Source organism: Mustela nigripes, chromosome 5 (genome assembly GCF_022355385.1).
Source record: "Mustela nigripes isolate SB6536 chromosome 5, MUSNIG.SB6536, whole genome shotgun sequence".
NCBI lineage: Eukaryota > Metazoa > Chordata > Mammalia > Carnivora > Mustelidae > Mustela > Mustela nigripes.
This window is the reverse complement of record NC_081561.1, coordinates 146359180-146375236: the sequence shown is the minus strand read 5'-3', so window position 1 is coordinate 146375236 and position 16057 is coordinate 146359180. Positions and strand designations below refer to the sequence as shown.

The following is a 16057-nucleotide window of genomic DNA, read 5'->3' as shown; positions in this document are numbered from 1 at the left end:
TTGAGATAAACTTATTATGGGCTGACATTAATTACTTGGGGCTCTATTTCTAAAGGGAAAGCTGAGTGTGAGCTTGCTCAGTGAAACCAGAGTAAAAAGCCACAACTCATAGATGCGGTGAGAATGAGGGAAACAGGTAGACAGGTGGGAGATCTGGTCAACCCGAGAGATAGGGAGCAACGGTCGGGCAAGCCTTGCTCAGATTATGACTGTATGATTGTAAAATCTTCAGGTGGAGTAGACCCTAAAGGGAGTCTCTTGTCTCCTCTGATTTTTTTCTGGGTGGCCTATTTTTAGATGCCTGTAACTTTGGGGAATTGTGCCTGTCATAATTACCAACTGGCACATTTAACTGAGTAGAAGCATGTTTCTGCTGGGGAAGTGGGACATTACATAAAGCTGAAGAAGCTCACGTAACTATAATGATATACTAATATCAAGTCACTTGAATATTTGGGTTGGAGCTTTAAGTCAAGAATGGAGGTTGGATGAGTCCTAAGTGGTGACTTTTTCCTCACATTGTCCCTGGATCCCATATGGTGAAGCTCTCAGCCAGCTGTACAAATGGCAGAAAAATTAAAGACAAAGATCCTAGGTTGTTGGTTTTTTTTTTTTTTAATCTCCCATGACACCTGTGATGGTTAAATTTGTGTCGATGTGACTGAGCAATGAGGTCCCCAGATCTTTGGTCCAGCATTATTCTGGTGTGTCTGCAAGAGCGTTTCTGGATAAGATTAGTATTTGACTCTTAGACTGAGCAATACAGATGCCTTTCAACCATATGGGTAGGCTCCATCCAATCAGTTGAAGAGCTGAATAGAACAAAAGACCTGACTGGCCTGCCAGGTAGAGGGAATTCCTCCCTCCTGACTATCTTCAAGGTAAGAAGTCATTTTTCTCTTGCTTTTAGACTTGATGTGTCTATAGGTCTGGAGAAATGCAGTTCTTTCCCAGTGTGTTTCTCTCCTGTGAGTCCTCTTCACTGGTCTCAGCAAACACTTCACTACTGACAGTCCGGTTAGCAAATGTGTGGAGGCTTTTCCCCACACCAAGTGAGTCTCTGGGACACCAGTTGTGTGTCTGGCAACCCAGCTCAGTTCTGACACTGATTACCTGGAGGTAGCATCAGATCTCACAGGTGATGGCTTGGCCCCACAGTACTGCTACCCTTCCCTAGTTAGACCCCCATGTGAGCTTCTGACCAAATATCTCTAGATCAAAGGTTCCAGGGAGCCCTTCCTTGGGTTTGCTTGATTTGTTAAGGCAACTAGCAAATACTTACTCAGGTTTATCAGTTGGTGGAGGAACAGCCAGACGGAGAGATAATAGGATGGGGTCTGGGAGGGTGTCGAGTGCAGGAGCTTCTGTCCCCATGAGCTGGGGGCAGCCCCCTCCCCGTGCGTGGATGTGCATTGCCAGCCTGGAAGATCACTGAACCCCAGACCCCTGGGGTTTCATGCAGGCTTCCTCATGTAGACATGATGAGTTCCTCCCTCCATTTCCAGGCCCCCTGTCCTCTCAGGGGAAGTGTGGTGTGGGGTTTGGGGGTGGGGGCAAATGTTCCCACCTTCACGTCCTGGCTGCTCTTCCTGGTGCCCAGAGCTTGTCCAGGTGACCACCCCGAGTTGCCACGTTAGGACAACTGACGCTCCTAGTGTTCTTATCCCTGAGGGATTTATAAGGGATTCAGGAGCTCTGGACCACAGACTGGAGGTAGAGACATATATATTATATTTTTTTCCTTTTTTTTAATTATAAAGATTTCAGATTGTTGTATGTTTGACATTCCGTGTTACGTGAGGTTCAGGTGTACAGCGTAGTGATTTGACTGTTCTCTCTGCTCTGCACTGCTCATCACGGCAAGGGGAGTTCCTGTCTGTCTCCACACAAAGTTTACGCTTCCTATTATCTCACATACTGAAACGTTAGCTCTTCCTGTCTCCAGCCTGTCAGCCTCAGGGCCAGAACCACACCATCAGGGTCACCATGACCTCCTTGTTAACAAATGAGCTGTGCACTCCCTCTCCACAGTGCACTGGGCTGTTGAATGTGGCCTGGGGCAACTCACAGCTTGTTTGTTTGTTTGTTTCTTTTTCTGAAGCAGTGGGTCTCAAAGGGGGTGATTTTTGTACCCAAGATGTTACTTGGTAATGTCTAGAGACATTTTTTTTTTTTTTTTTTTTTGGTCATAAATGGGTGAAGTTACTCCTTGCATCCAGGGGAGAGAGGCCAGCAAAGCCCCCATAACAGAGAATGACCCAACCTAACATGTCACCATCAAGTTCCAAGGTGCTGAGTATACCTTTGTGTGTAGCTGCCTGATTGCCTGGGATACTCCTGTCTTATTCGCTGTCTTCCCACTCTCCAGATAGCTTCTAAATATTTGCTTTTTATGAGATTTGGTCCTGGACCCCATTGTCTACCTATATTCTTCCCCTGGGTGATCAGATACATTTCCATGTCTTAGCAGACCATCGTGTGCAGATGCCTCTAGCTCTTAGCCCTTCATGGCATCCAGACACACAACTAATTGCTTACTTGATGTCACTGTGTGAATGAATAACGGAAATCACAAATGCCATGTGTGCAAAATGGTATTTGAATTGCTTCACTGAATTCATCCCTTCTCCACTTTTGCACTTGTCTACAAAGAGTCCTGTAACCTCCCCAGCACCTGGAGCTTGAGGTGTCCTGCTTGATTCCTCTGCCTCCATAATGCCAACAGTTCCCCCATCAGCAAGTCCTATCAGCTCTATTTATAAGGGATTTCCTGATTAGCTGAAATTTCTCCAGCTCCCCAGGTGCCCATCCAAGGCACCACCACATAGTGTCTGTATTACTGCAATTACTTGTCGATGATCACTCTGCTCGTGTTCCTACTTTTTGCAGCCTCTTACTACCCAAGTTTCTGAAGTACTATTCCAAACACATAAATCCCACGAGCTCCCAGTGACTTGCACTGCGTCCGGTAAAAGGCCCCAGTCCTTGACCGTGGCCCGCTTGCTCTGACCCACCTGGCGGCTGCCCATCTCTCTCACCGCATCCCCTGCGCCAGCCGTCATGGTCCAGATGGCAACAAGAGCCCCGAATATCATGTTCCCAGATGGGTGACTCTTTGTGATGTGACTTGGAAGCTTCTCTCGTCAAGAGACGAAGGCTGTTTCTCTGCTCCGTGAACTTGGCTCGGCCTCGTAACCGGCTTGAATAAAGGAACGCGGTGGGAGGGATGCGGCTGCAGGACGAGACGCCAGCGGAGCAAGGACGAGCTGCGGCGGCCCAGCCAGCCTGAGAGCAAGGAGCCCCCGGCAGACCCAACGGCGGACCGCCGACACGACGGTGAGCCCCGCTGGGACAGAAAAGTAGCGTCTCTCTTGACTTGTTCAAGTCGGTGTCCCACAGGAAAGGTGAGCCGGGTGCTTAAAGACATGAGCAGAGTTTGGGGTGGTTTGTTGACAGTGACACTCGCCCTCTTCCTGTTGCTCTAACGGGAAAACCAGGTCCCTCACCCAGGCCGTTGTGTTTGCTGCTCTCCGCCTAGAACACCCTTCTTCAGCTCTTTCTGGTTTAGCCGCTCCGGAGTTCCCGTGATCAGAGAGAACATTTACTTTTTTTTTTTTTTTTTTTTTTGCATGGGTTATCTCAGTGGATGCTTATAGCAGTATTATTTACACTTTCCAGATAAGAACACTCAAGTACCAAAAGGTTAAGTATCTTGTGCAGTTTTCACAGGTGCCGGGGGCTGGGTGGGGGGCCGGGGGGTGGGGCTGGTGCTCAAACCAGGAGAATTATGATGACAAGAGCCGGCGCTTTTAACAGTTGTGCCATTCCCTCCCTTTCTGTACGTAGAGTAAGATATTAATAAATCTAGGTTAAGTGAAGATAGTGCTTAAATGATCGTGTAAGGCGAACATGTAACAGAAATAGGAACAGCCTTCTTCTGGGCACGCAGGGCTGGGGGCAAAGCTTTTCTTGAGAATGCTCCCAAGCATTCGTTGTTAGCACTGAAAAACTAGTGGGGGAGAAAATATATTAAGGACATGAAACACTGATGGTCATGACAGGTTTATGGAAATGATCTGGGCTCAGAACAGTGAAGGAGGAACAGCTCTCCCTGACTGCTGCCATATGGCCTTTTCCCCCACGAAACAAAAGTTTCGGCAAATTTCTAGTCAAATTCACATATTGATAGTTTCATGCACTGGAACTAAACCCAAGCTTCAGGTTCTCATGCAACTGAAACTGTCTCTTTTTCACTTATCTTCTGGCCTGACCCATAAGCCTACAGTGAGGAAGAAAATATAGTTCGCCTTTTTGCTCTTGGCTCTTTTTCTTCTCTTACTCTGTTTCCTCTGGTCCTTCTGGGGTGAGTAGCGAGAGGAGAGAGCTGGGAGAGTTAAGGTCCTGCTCGACCCACACCTTTGCAACCCCAATCCCGTGCTGATGCTTCTACTAGGAAAATGAAGAGATTTCGTGCTGGGGTATACCTCACCGACGCTTCACCTCGATGTCCCCTCCTCCAAGCTCTTTTGCTGGTGGTCCACGTGGCCAGTCTCGTCCATGGAAAACTCCTAGCAGGCCACTGTCATTTATCATGGATAACTTCAGCCAACCTTTTGCATTCAGAACCTTTCTGGATGAAGGTCAAGCTCCCACTCTCTGGGTCTCTTATAGTTTATAGGGTAAATGTCATACTCCCCTTTGCCAGGCTTGAATGAGAAGAAATACAGCCTTTGCCTGGATAGGAGGGCTCTCCAAAGGGCTTCCTGTCTGGCACATGGCTTGTCTTGGCTAGCATACATCTTTAGAACACTGTGATCCCTACTACTCTGCAGAAATTCTGACTGGAGAGGCCCAATTCAACATATTTAACAACTTAGCTCCTTGAAAGGCAGCTCAGATCTGATTACTGAGCAAACCAGGGGTGAGAAGTTGAGGGGGTGGCCTGAACCCACCAGGCTGGGCAGCATGCTCCCAGGAAGGTCTCGGAATGTGGGAAGGGGCGCTGCCCGCTTGTGGGGGCCAGGCCAAGGAAGCCCACAGCAGAGTACCAAGTATGTGCCAGCTTACATATAATTAGTCTAATTTTTGCAACAACGATCTGTGATACCGTTATTCTCATGCTGCCAATGAAGAAGCAGACATTTACAAGAATTGTATTATTTTTACTGTTTTCTAGGCAAAAGAGAGGACAAGTATTTTGGTTGGTAACATTCATGAAAATATTATCACCCAGTAAATATGTATTTTATTGTCTATGTTCAATTTGATAAATAATTTTAGCTACACTGCTTTGTTCCTTATCTGCACTCTAAATGAGTAGAATGATAATTAACTTTAACGTCTCACGTGGTAATTATTTTAACTTTCATGTTTCATTTCACATTGAATTCTCATCTACCGGGTGATGGATACGTTTTCTCAGTATAGAAGGGCACTGACGCTCTAGTTAATTTCTATCCTCATGCATTTAAAGTTTTTCCAGTGTGGGCCATTACAAAATAAAAATTCATACGGACATCCAAATGTGCTCTGTTTCTCCCACTCTTCTCTCAGACCCTTCCAAGACAACCTCACTCTTGTCAACTCGACGACCTTCTGTATACATACATCTGTTTCTATGTTAGTCTGTGGTATCTGGATTCTGAACAAATATTCATTCAGAATGAGGCAAAAACACTCAGTGGATGATTCCAAGGGACACCAATCACGCTCTCCTTATCTGAACACACACAGAATGTAAGCGTCGTTGTCAAGTACGTTTTAGTCCATGTACAGATAAGAGACTTTGTTCTCACCTTCCAATTCATCATTGCCCGTTGGAATGTTTTTCCTGTGTCAGGAAAACCTCCCCAGACATTGATTTTCTACTTGAATAGCCTGACAGACAGAGGGGCCAAGTGTTTTTTTATTTTTTAAGCGCTCCCCATTTTCATCACTTTTACTGTTGTTGGTCATAAATTACATGACACCACAAACTTGACTGGGTTCTTAAAATACACGCCATGACGTGATAAAGGTCTAGGTCTTAGACAGTTTGGACGGAACGGTGCTGGATTCTAGCACCAGATTGTGGCTTCTGCTGCTGCCTCGAAGAGCTGTGAATACATCAGAGTCACACGATCCGCCTTTCATATCCGAACTAATGGTTTGCAGAATTTAAACAGAAAATAATCACAGCAGCGCTGTCCGCACTCCCATGGCAGGAGCAGCTGGGCTAACATGCTGCCGCCTCTCTCCCCGAACTTGCCTGCATGCGTGAAGTCAGAGGTCACCGTTGCTTACAGCTGCGAGTCCCTGAGATCCTTCATCAGGGTAACCAGCTCCTGGGCGACACCATCTGTCTTCATTTATCTCTGTAGAATGTCCAGGTTAGAAAAATGAAATGTCCGTGTGAGTTAAGATTTTAGGATGATTGAAGCCAAGCTGAGATCTCTATCAATTAGCTTATCCCACACTCTCACCCCACTATGGTCCAGTCTATTAATACAGTAAACATTAAATGCACACAGATGCCATAACACTGCAAGACAAAGGCATAGAAAAATTGCAGGAATAAGACAAATCGTGTGACAACTATTAGTATTTTCCATGTGTCTGGCGTACGAAAAGGCGGCTGGCATGATGAAATGTTCGTTGTCTGTGGGCTGTAGGGACAAAGGTCGGCCACAGCCGGGTCCAGGGCAGGAAGCCCAGCCGGGTCAGGAGCACAACATGCGGTCTGGGATGTTTTTTGCTCGAGGTGAAGACGCCGAGAGCCATTTCTGAAACCGAAACGACATCAACAGTGTTGGGTTCACAAAATATGACTACGGGGACTGAAAACTGACCTGGCCACAAGCACAGACGCTCCATCTCTCACTCGAGTGCTGTAGGAGGCCTCCAAACGGACCTTCCAGCCTACGCACTCCCTCCCGCCGCTGTGACGTGCACCGGCTTACAACGCCACCCTCACCCTGAGCTGTTTCTGTCGCAGATAATAATTCTGACCATTTCTTTTTCATCTCTTGCCCAAGACACGTATTAAAAAGTTTCTTGTAGCCACTGCTGGTCTGAAGCCCACGTAAAACACTAGAATTTGACCACGGCATGGGCCAATGATCATTTAAGAAGAGTGTATCGGATAATCCTTTCTGGAGTATTTCTCTGTCTCTAGTCTTTTTCCTTCTGCCCCTGCACCAGCTCGGAAGGACGGAGGAGGGATGCAATTTAAGACAGTGCGAGGCTTCACCGGTGGTTCAAGCTATTGCTCCCACGTTCCTTCGGCGAAAAGTGTCCCCCTACTTAGTGTATTTACCAAATCTTGTAACGACAGGTGGGCCACCCTTCCCAGAAGACCTCTTTTTTTTTTTTTTTTTTTTTTAATTTTAAAGAGTGATTTATTTACTCGAGAGAGAGCCAGGGCAGTTGCAAAGGGAGAGAATTGCCAGTAGATTCCCCGCTGAGTGCGGGGCCCAATGTGGGGCTGGATCCTGTAACCCACGAGATCATCACCTGATCCAAAACTAAGAGTCTGACACTTAACTGACTGAGCCACCCACGTGCCTCCTCAAAAGACCTCTTGACACAAGTAATAAGTGAGCTATGACTTTGGAAAGAAAAGTGGTCCTGGCAGTTCCTGCGAGAGCGTGGGGAAGGTTCAGTCAGTTGGAACATGAGAGGGAGTGGGAAAGAGCCTCTGCTTGTTGGAGGCCAGGGTGAGGAGAGCAGGCTTAGTGTGTGCCCTACGTGGGTGACGGGGCCCTCCACGCGCGAGGGCTCCACGTCCTCCACTCCCTGTTCTCGTCTTTATTTTCACGCTCCTCGTGGGTCTGAAGCAGAATCTCATCGTGTATCAGATTTGCATTTCCCTCATCACTGAACCTCTTCCCTGTGCTTGACGAGCATTTGTGTATCGTTTTTTGGGAAAGCATCTCCTCAGATCCTCTGCTCCTTTTTATTTGGGTTGTCTTTCTGTAACGACACATTTTTATATTGATATACTATCTTAAGCAATCTTGAAAACCACCACACAGAAAGTATTGTTAGGATCTACAAATTGTATTTAAAAAAAATGTTTAATGTCCATCTTATGTTTAGCTAAATCACCTTCATCAGTTGGGAATATGATGCTCTAAAGATACCAGTAAACATTATGATAGGACAACAAATAACTATATACTCCCTTGCTGACCTAAGATCATCTGCATAATGCACAAGAAAGAATTCAAATCTTAGCAAACCGCATTTTATTAACAATATTTGGAGCTTCCTCGACAAGTAGAGATATCTCCCACATTTGAATGTTTATGTTTTTGTGATTTTAATGAAGCTGCAATGATGACTGTTTCACTGGTTTTATTTCGAGAGCATTTATGGAATGCCGACTGTAGGTCAGGCACTGTAGCAGGAGCTGAGGTTGTAAAGAAACAGAGTGATGAGTGATGACGGATCCGAACTTCCAAGAGCTGCTCCATACATGTTCACCCCCGATGATGATACCGCTTGTCCAGTGCAGGTTGACACGAGAGGAACGGCAGTACATAATTAGTCGTTACGCACCTCCCTGGGGTAGAGCAGTTACTCTATACTCATTTTAAGATGAGATGGTCCTTCCTGCGCTCACCCACTCATGCATTCACTTGTTCAGTGAACATTTAATGATCTCCTGGGTCCAGTGTTTGTTCTTAAGTGGGAAGTAGTGAGCCCCACTGGTATACACTGGCGTCTAACGAATGGTGGTGACAAACGGGCATGAGAGCAAGAACCTGCTGTCAAGATGTTCACCTGTCATCGGGATTCCAAAGGATCAGGAAGGTCGACTTTCAAACAAAGTGATGATAAACGGTAACTTTTCACGGGGGAAAACGTTCAGGAAGCTCCACAGAAGAACGATTAGGAAGGGGGTCCCTTTGTTCCCTTTTGTCCCTTCCCTTACGTGACATTCCAGACAAAGACGAGTGGATCCAAAGGAACGTTTCAGGCTTGTTTGGGTTTGTTTCTACTGCTGTCTCCTTTAGTCACTCTGCTGCCCTCTTGCTTCTGACTACAGTTGTGGCAAAATTTTCTTGCTCACCAGGGCTTTTGTACGGATGCATTGCCTCGGGCGATGGTGGGGAGTGGGTGGGGCACTGAAGCCCCAATCCGAAGAGTGGAGACAACCCGAGTACAACAGACAAAGTCATTTAAGTTTTATTTACTCATCTGCATATAAGCAGATACAAAGGGATGCCTACAGCTCTCTGGGTCTGTATATCCGTCTCTCTGTCCACCTTGGTGTGTCTGTTTCTGTTTCTCCGTCTCTTGGAGGAGAAGATTCGAATAAAATTACACATGTGCGGGAGGCAGAAGAGAGTTGAGTGAACCTTCTATTTTATATAATCTTAATTTTGGAAAATTTAAAACTAAGTAGAACATTCAACTTTTTTATTCGGCTTTACTGAGATACAGTTCACAGGTGTGCAATCCCCCCATGTAAAGTGTGCGATTCTGCATTTTTTTAGTATATTGAGATTGGTGCGACCATCACCACCACCAAATTAGGTGATTTTGATCACTCTTCGAGAAACCCATACCTCTCAGCAGCCAGTCTCTGTGGCCTGCTCCCCAGCCCCCACAGACCGCTATTCATCTGCTTTCTCTGTCTGTCGATTTGCCTGTTCCTGACGTTTCACAGGTGGAATCATTCAGCCTGTGGCTTTTCGTGACCAAGTCCTTGTGGGTAGTGCACGCTCAAGGTTCATCCATACTGGGGCACGCCTCGGTGTGTCACTGCCACAGCTAGGTAATGTGCCATTGGATAGATATGCTACTCTGATTTTCCGATTTACCAGCTGAGGGATTTTAAAGTTGGCTTCACTGTTTGGGACAATGACAGTAACACTGCTCTGAATATTCCCTACATTTTTGTGTGTGTGGATAAACATTCACCCCCCCCCCTTGTGCAAACACACAGGTGTGAATTGCTGGGCTAAACAATCATGCCGTGTTTCATATTTTGAGGAAACTCCAAACCACTTTCCTACACTGTTTTCTAATCCCCCTGTGAATGAGGGTTTCGATTTCTTCACAACCTTGACAACACTTAGGATTGTCTGACCTTTTATGGTATGTGTCTTAGTGGGTGTGAAGTACTTGCTCGGTGTTCGGATTTGCGTTTCCGTGATGACTGCCAACACTGAGCATCTTGTGGGCTGTTGACCCTATGGATCTTCTTTAGAGAAAGGTTTATTCAAATCCTTTCTTCAGTGTTTTAATTGTATTATTTGCCCTTTAATCATTCAGCTTGTTTCACTCATCATGATCAATTTGAGATTCATTCATGATGTAGCTTGAACCAAGCGTTATTCTTTTTTTTTTTTTTTTTTTTTTTTTGCTGAATTGTATTCCATTGGATCATAGGTAACCGTCTGTTTATCTGCTCACCAGCAGACGGACATTTGAGTTGTTCTGGTTTTTGGTGCATTTGAACCAAGCTACTAGAAACATTGCAGTCAGGTCTTTGGGCAGATACGTGTTTTCATTTCTCCCGGGTAAATACCCATGGGTGGCTGTTTTCCCAGTGGCTGCAGCACACTGCGTTCTCGTGGGCTGTGGGGGCCACTGTTTCCTGAGGCCCCACGTCTGCACCCACCCTCAGTGGCTTCAGTTTACTGGCCGTGCCTGCAGGTCTGTATGGTGGTATCAAACCGACCTCGTAGCTGATGATGTCTGGCACGTTTTCAGGTGCTTATTTGCTATCTGTATATAGCTCTTCTTCAGTGAAAGGCCTGTTCGAATCTTTATCTTATTTCTTTATTGGGTATTTTATTTTTTATTATAGAATTGTAAGTCTTCCTTTTATATTTTTGGTGATGAGTCCGTCATCAGATATATGTTTTGGAAATATCTCCTTTTTCTTTTAGCTTTTCATTTTCTTAGAAGTCTTTTGAAATGTCTTGTTGGAGAACTGACCACTTGATCATTACGTAATGCCCCTCTTTGGTCCTGATAACTTCCTTGCTATGTCTGAAATCAATAGATCTTCTTCTGCTTTCTCCTGATTAGTGTCAGCATGCCATACTTTCCTGTATTTACTTTTAATCTATGTGTATCTTTATATTGAAAGTGGATTTTGGGGGGTAGACAGCATATAATTTTCTTATCCACTTTGACAATCTGTATTTTAATTGGTGCACTGAGACCATTGACATGCAAAGTGATTATTGATATACTCGCCATAATATCTTTCACATTGTTACTGTTTTCCATGCATTGTCTTCCTTCCTTGTTCCTATTTTTGTCTCTTCCACTCTTTTTCTGCCTTTTAAGGTTTCCATTGAATCTTTTATGTGATTACATTTTCTCTCCTCTCTTAGCATATCAGCTACACTACCTTTTTTTTTCCCTTTCCTTTTTTTTAGTAGTTACCCTAGAGTTTGCAACATACATTTATATCTATTCCAAGTCCACTTTTAAAGCATGCTATCCCCTTTCCGGGTGATGTGAGTACCTTATGGTAACAAAATAATCCTTTTTCCATCCCCCATCCCGTGTATCATAGTTGTCATTTATTTTACTTATATGTAAACATACATAAGCATATAGGGACATAAGTGAATATATATACATATGTACACATATGTGCAGCCATACATTATTGAATATATTGTTGCTATTATTATTTTGAACAACTGTTTTTGATTAGATCAATTAAGAATAAGAAAAATACAAGTTAAAAAAAGAAAAAGTTCTTATCTTATTCCTTCTTTCATGCTCTTACTCTATTTAGATCTAAGTTTCTTAGCTATAGCATCAACCTCCTCTCTGAAGAAATTCTTTTAATGTTTCTGGCAAGGCAGGTCTACTGACAACAAATTCCTTCAATTTTTGTCTGAGAAAGTCTTTACTTCTCTTTCACATTTATTTACTTATTTGTGTATTTACTTAGTTATTATTTTTTAAAGATTCTGTTTACTTATTGGAGAGAGAGAGAGAGAGCACAAGCAGGAGGAGTGGCCGGCAGAGGGAGAGAGAGAAACAGACTCCCTGCTGAGCTGGGAGCCGGACGCAGGGCTCCATCCCAGGAACCTGACATCATGGTCTGAGCTGAGGGCAGATGCTGAACTGACTGAGCCCCGGGCACCCCTCTCTTTCACTTTTAGAAGATAATTTTTGAGGGTATGGAATTCTAGGTTGGTGATTTTAGTTTCTCGACATCAAATATTTCATCCCTCTCTCTTCTTGCTTGCATCGTGAATGTTGATGTAATTCTTACCTTTGTTCCTCTAAAGAGAAGGTGGTTTTTCCTCTGGCTTCTTTCAAGACTTTTCTTTATATTTGCTATTTTTTGTATTTTGAAAATGTTATGCCTACGTATTTTGTTTTTGCTTTTGACATTTGTCCTGCTTAGTGTTCTCCAACCTTCCTGCATCTGTGGATTAGTGTCTGACATTAATTTGGGGGAAAATTCTCAGCAATTTTTATTTCAAATATATTTTTTTCTGTTCTTTCTTTCTTCCTTCGCATGGTTTTCCCATTATGCGTATGCTTCACCTTTTGTCATTGCCCCACAATCCTTATAAATAGTCTGTCTGTTTTTTTCAGTTTTTGTTCTCTTTGTTTTTCAGTTTTTGAGGATTCTATTGATGCATCATCTAGCTCAGAGATTCTTGCCTCTACTGTGTCAAGTCTACTAATGAGCCCATCAAAGACATTTTCCATTTTTGTTACAGTGCTTTTATTTCCAGCATGTATTTTTGGTCCTATCTTAGGATTTCTGTTTCTCTGATTATATTCCATTAGAGCCCTTACCATATTAATTATAGTTGTTTTAATTTTAGGTCTGATAATCTCAATAACCCTACCATGTCTGGTTCTGATGTTTGCTTGTCTCTTCCAAATGACTTTTGCTATGCTGTGTAATTTTTCCTTCAGAGCCAGACATGAGATACTGGCAAAAGGAGCTGCTGTAAATAGTACTTTAGTAATTGGTGCTGAGGTGTGGGAAAGGGGAGCCTTCTATAGTCCTGGGTAATGTTGATATAAGTATGTTGACATGTGCTTACTTACAGCTTTTAGGGTTTAGGGATACTGAAGATTCTGGGATGATGCTAAGTGTCTTTGGGGACAACATGGCAGGGATACAACCATGATCATTGAAAAGGGATTTTTATTGGGAGATATTTGGAAGGGAAGCAGTCAATTCATTTGAGAATATGTTGTCTTCGGATTGTCTGTGGACAACCAGCTATACATGGATTATAGATATTTGGCACCCAAATATATCTGAGCTGGAGAAATATATTGAGATTCATGCACCTCGAAAGTGGAGAGAGAAGAGTGATTGCTTTTGTGGAATTGTGGTTCCAATATGGAAAGAAAAGCTCAGTGTTTTGTTTTGATTTTGACAGGAAATCAGAACTCTCGAGATGAAATGCATTGTCGTTGTAGAAAATGCCTCTTGATGTATCATTTGTCAGGGTAGAGCTGCTTTATGGGGTAAACGCAATATCCATTTATTTTGTACCTCTCCTGGTTACTAAATCTCTTCAAGGATGGATAATGTATGAGAAGATTAAGTGATTTGATGACAGTGACGTGAAGAAGAAGGAGGAGCAGGAGGGACAAAGGGAGAAGAAGATGGGAGGAGTGGGGGGAAGAAAGATGGGAGCAAACTGAAGACAAGGATAATGCTAGCCACGTGTCCTAATAAGGCCAGCTTGAGTTCTATGAGTAAGTCTTAAGACACTCTCTTAGCTCGTGTGACAAAGAATACATATATCCTATATATTTTAATATATTTATTTGTATTCATTACTTCTTTATATGTTTATATATTATATTTATAATATGTATGTGTACATATTCTATATTTAGAATTGGAACTAATCTGGGACCAATATATGGTAAGAATTCAGACTTCAGAATAAAGAATTACATTGCATGTAAGATAACAAACAAACAAAATCTTCAATTGTATCTTTACAGCAATAATTTTGTTACAAGGGAATGCTTTCCCCCACACCTGAAATTTCCCTCCATGTAGAAGGTGCTTTATTAAAGAAACACTCCTGGCCTCTCTCCGTTCTCTGATTTTCTTTGTGAGGTGGTGGAAAGCAAAACTTCGCATGACTAGTAAACTGTTTCTCCCTGTCCTTTAGGGTGAGGTGTCTGTTGGGACCTGGGCTTTCCTTTGCTTCTCTAAGTTACTACCTCTTATGCACAAACTCTTACTGCCATCAGGTATGATGGAAAAAGTTGCCAGTCCATTATTGCTTAGGAGCGGTGGGGCTCATCTCCTGATTCTGCGAATTAATCCTAGTAATCCGATTGCCTGAAGATCCTTTAATATTAGTATATCAGTCAAAGGATGATATATTGGATTTCCACTTATTTGCTTGTTTGCATATCTCTAGTTGGCTCTGTGCTTTCATGGCCACGGGTTGTATACTTATAGACCTCTAGAAATACAATTATTTTGACAGAGTTGTTTATTTTAAAGATAATCAAGGTAAGTTGATGTCATAAAAAGAAAATGAAATTTAGTATAAATAATTCTGCAGCATACAAACTTGATTTGGGTACCATATTTTGCTGGATTTTCTAGAGCCAAGAATATATTTTGAATGTCTAGAAAAGAGTGGATGGTGTGCATGGTCTTGAGTTCATTTTGTTTGCAACATAGTCAGAAGAGCCAGTCGTTTGGAAATTAGGAAAACTTTATTGCAGTTTTTCCTCTATTCCTTGATTAAGGGTTTGAGACATGTCAATGAGTATCTGGGGAGTTTCTGCTCCTCTAAAGTTCTGCTCTCCAAACATGTGGACCACACTACTCAAAAGCTTGTCCTGAGTTGTATACCAAAGTTTCTTTTCTTTTCTTTTCTTTTTTTTTTTTTAAGATTTTATTTCTTTATTTGACAGAGGGAAACACAGTGATAGAGGGAACACAAGAAGGGGGAATGGGAGAGGTAGAAGTGGGCTTCTCACTGAGCATGGAGCCTGATGCAGGGCTCAATCCCAGAACTGTGGGATCATGACCTGAGCCAAAGGCAGATGCTTAATGACTGAGAGGTGCCCCCAATGATTCTGAGCTCGAAAGTCACTTGTGAGCTATGCTTGCAATCTGGATTGAATCAGCAGCTCAGTGTGAGAAGGTCTCTTCTACTCTGCAAATCCATGGTGGATTGCAGATTGATGGATCACATTGTCTGTCCCTTCCTTTGTATGTTGCCAGCCACACCATACCCAGTATCATCTGCACATGTATGTTTTTATGGAGAAGCTTTTCCAGATGGACCAATGATACTGCACCTGCTGGGGGCTGCATACAGAGCATGGCAACACTATTTTACACTCACTGTTAGTGGGAAGACTCCAGGTGCGGCAAGGATGAGAGACCGGTCCCCTATGCTTGGGGTTGGAGGCCACATGCAGTCCGAGGTTTCAGCGGCTAACTGCCCGATCTGGGTTGCTGTGAACATGGCCCCATTTGGCTTGCTTCAGATCACTCATTACTCATCTGTGTGTGGTGCTTCATGAAGGAACAAAAGTTGCCCACACCTAGGAGCCTGGGGCTCACAGTGGAGCTCCGACAATGCAACCTGTCAGTCGACTGCTCCCAGACATGAATAAAGACTCTTTCAGACAAAGTGTCTTGTCAATTCGCAGCTTGCAAATTTGCATAAATAGGGTTTTTGATGTGATGCCTTGGAGCAGCCCCACATATGCTTTGTCAGTGTGCTGTGTAGATCTGCAGAGAACCGTTAGGATATTAATAGTGTCACAATAGGCCAAGCTTATTTCAGGGCCAGTGAGGCAGATCCTATGGAAGTGGCAGGCTATGGGGTGAGGAGCACTAAAATGTGAGAAGAAAGGGGATTCACTGCTTTTTTGGTTGTTGTTCATAAAAGTACAAGAGATAGATTATCAACCTTTGGTTGTTGGCTGTCAGGGCCATTCACCAGGTACAGTTTGCCCCACACATGATTCAGGAAGGGGCTGACTTAGGGACAGCTTATCTAGTCAAATCCCCTCACTGCAAAATGAGGAAGATGGATTTCAGAGATGTGAAGTAATTTTTCTAAGATAACACAGCTGGTTG

The 16057-nt window shown here is 43.6% G+C and overlaps 1 long non-coding RNA gene across 2 annotated transcripts in view; it reads left to right on the top strand.

Moving 5' to 3' along the window:
* The first annotated feature begins 656 nt into the window (after positions 1–656).
* Positions 657–16057, top strand: part of LOC132017527 (uncharacterized) — a 55129-nt gene continuing 39728 nt past the window's right edge. For both annotated transcript variants that reach the window (XR_009404313.1, XR_009404314.1), the window contains exon 1: positions 657–3404. This is a non-coding gene — a long non-coding RNA (uncharacterized LOC132017527). The remainder of the gene's footprint in view (positions 3405–16057) is intronic.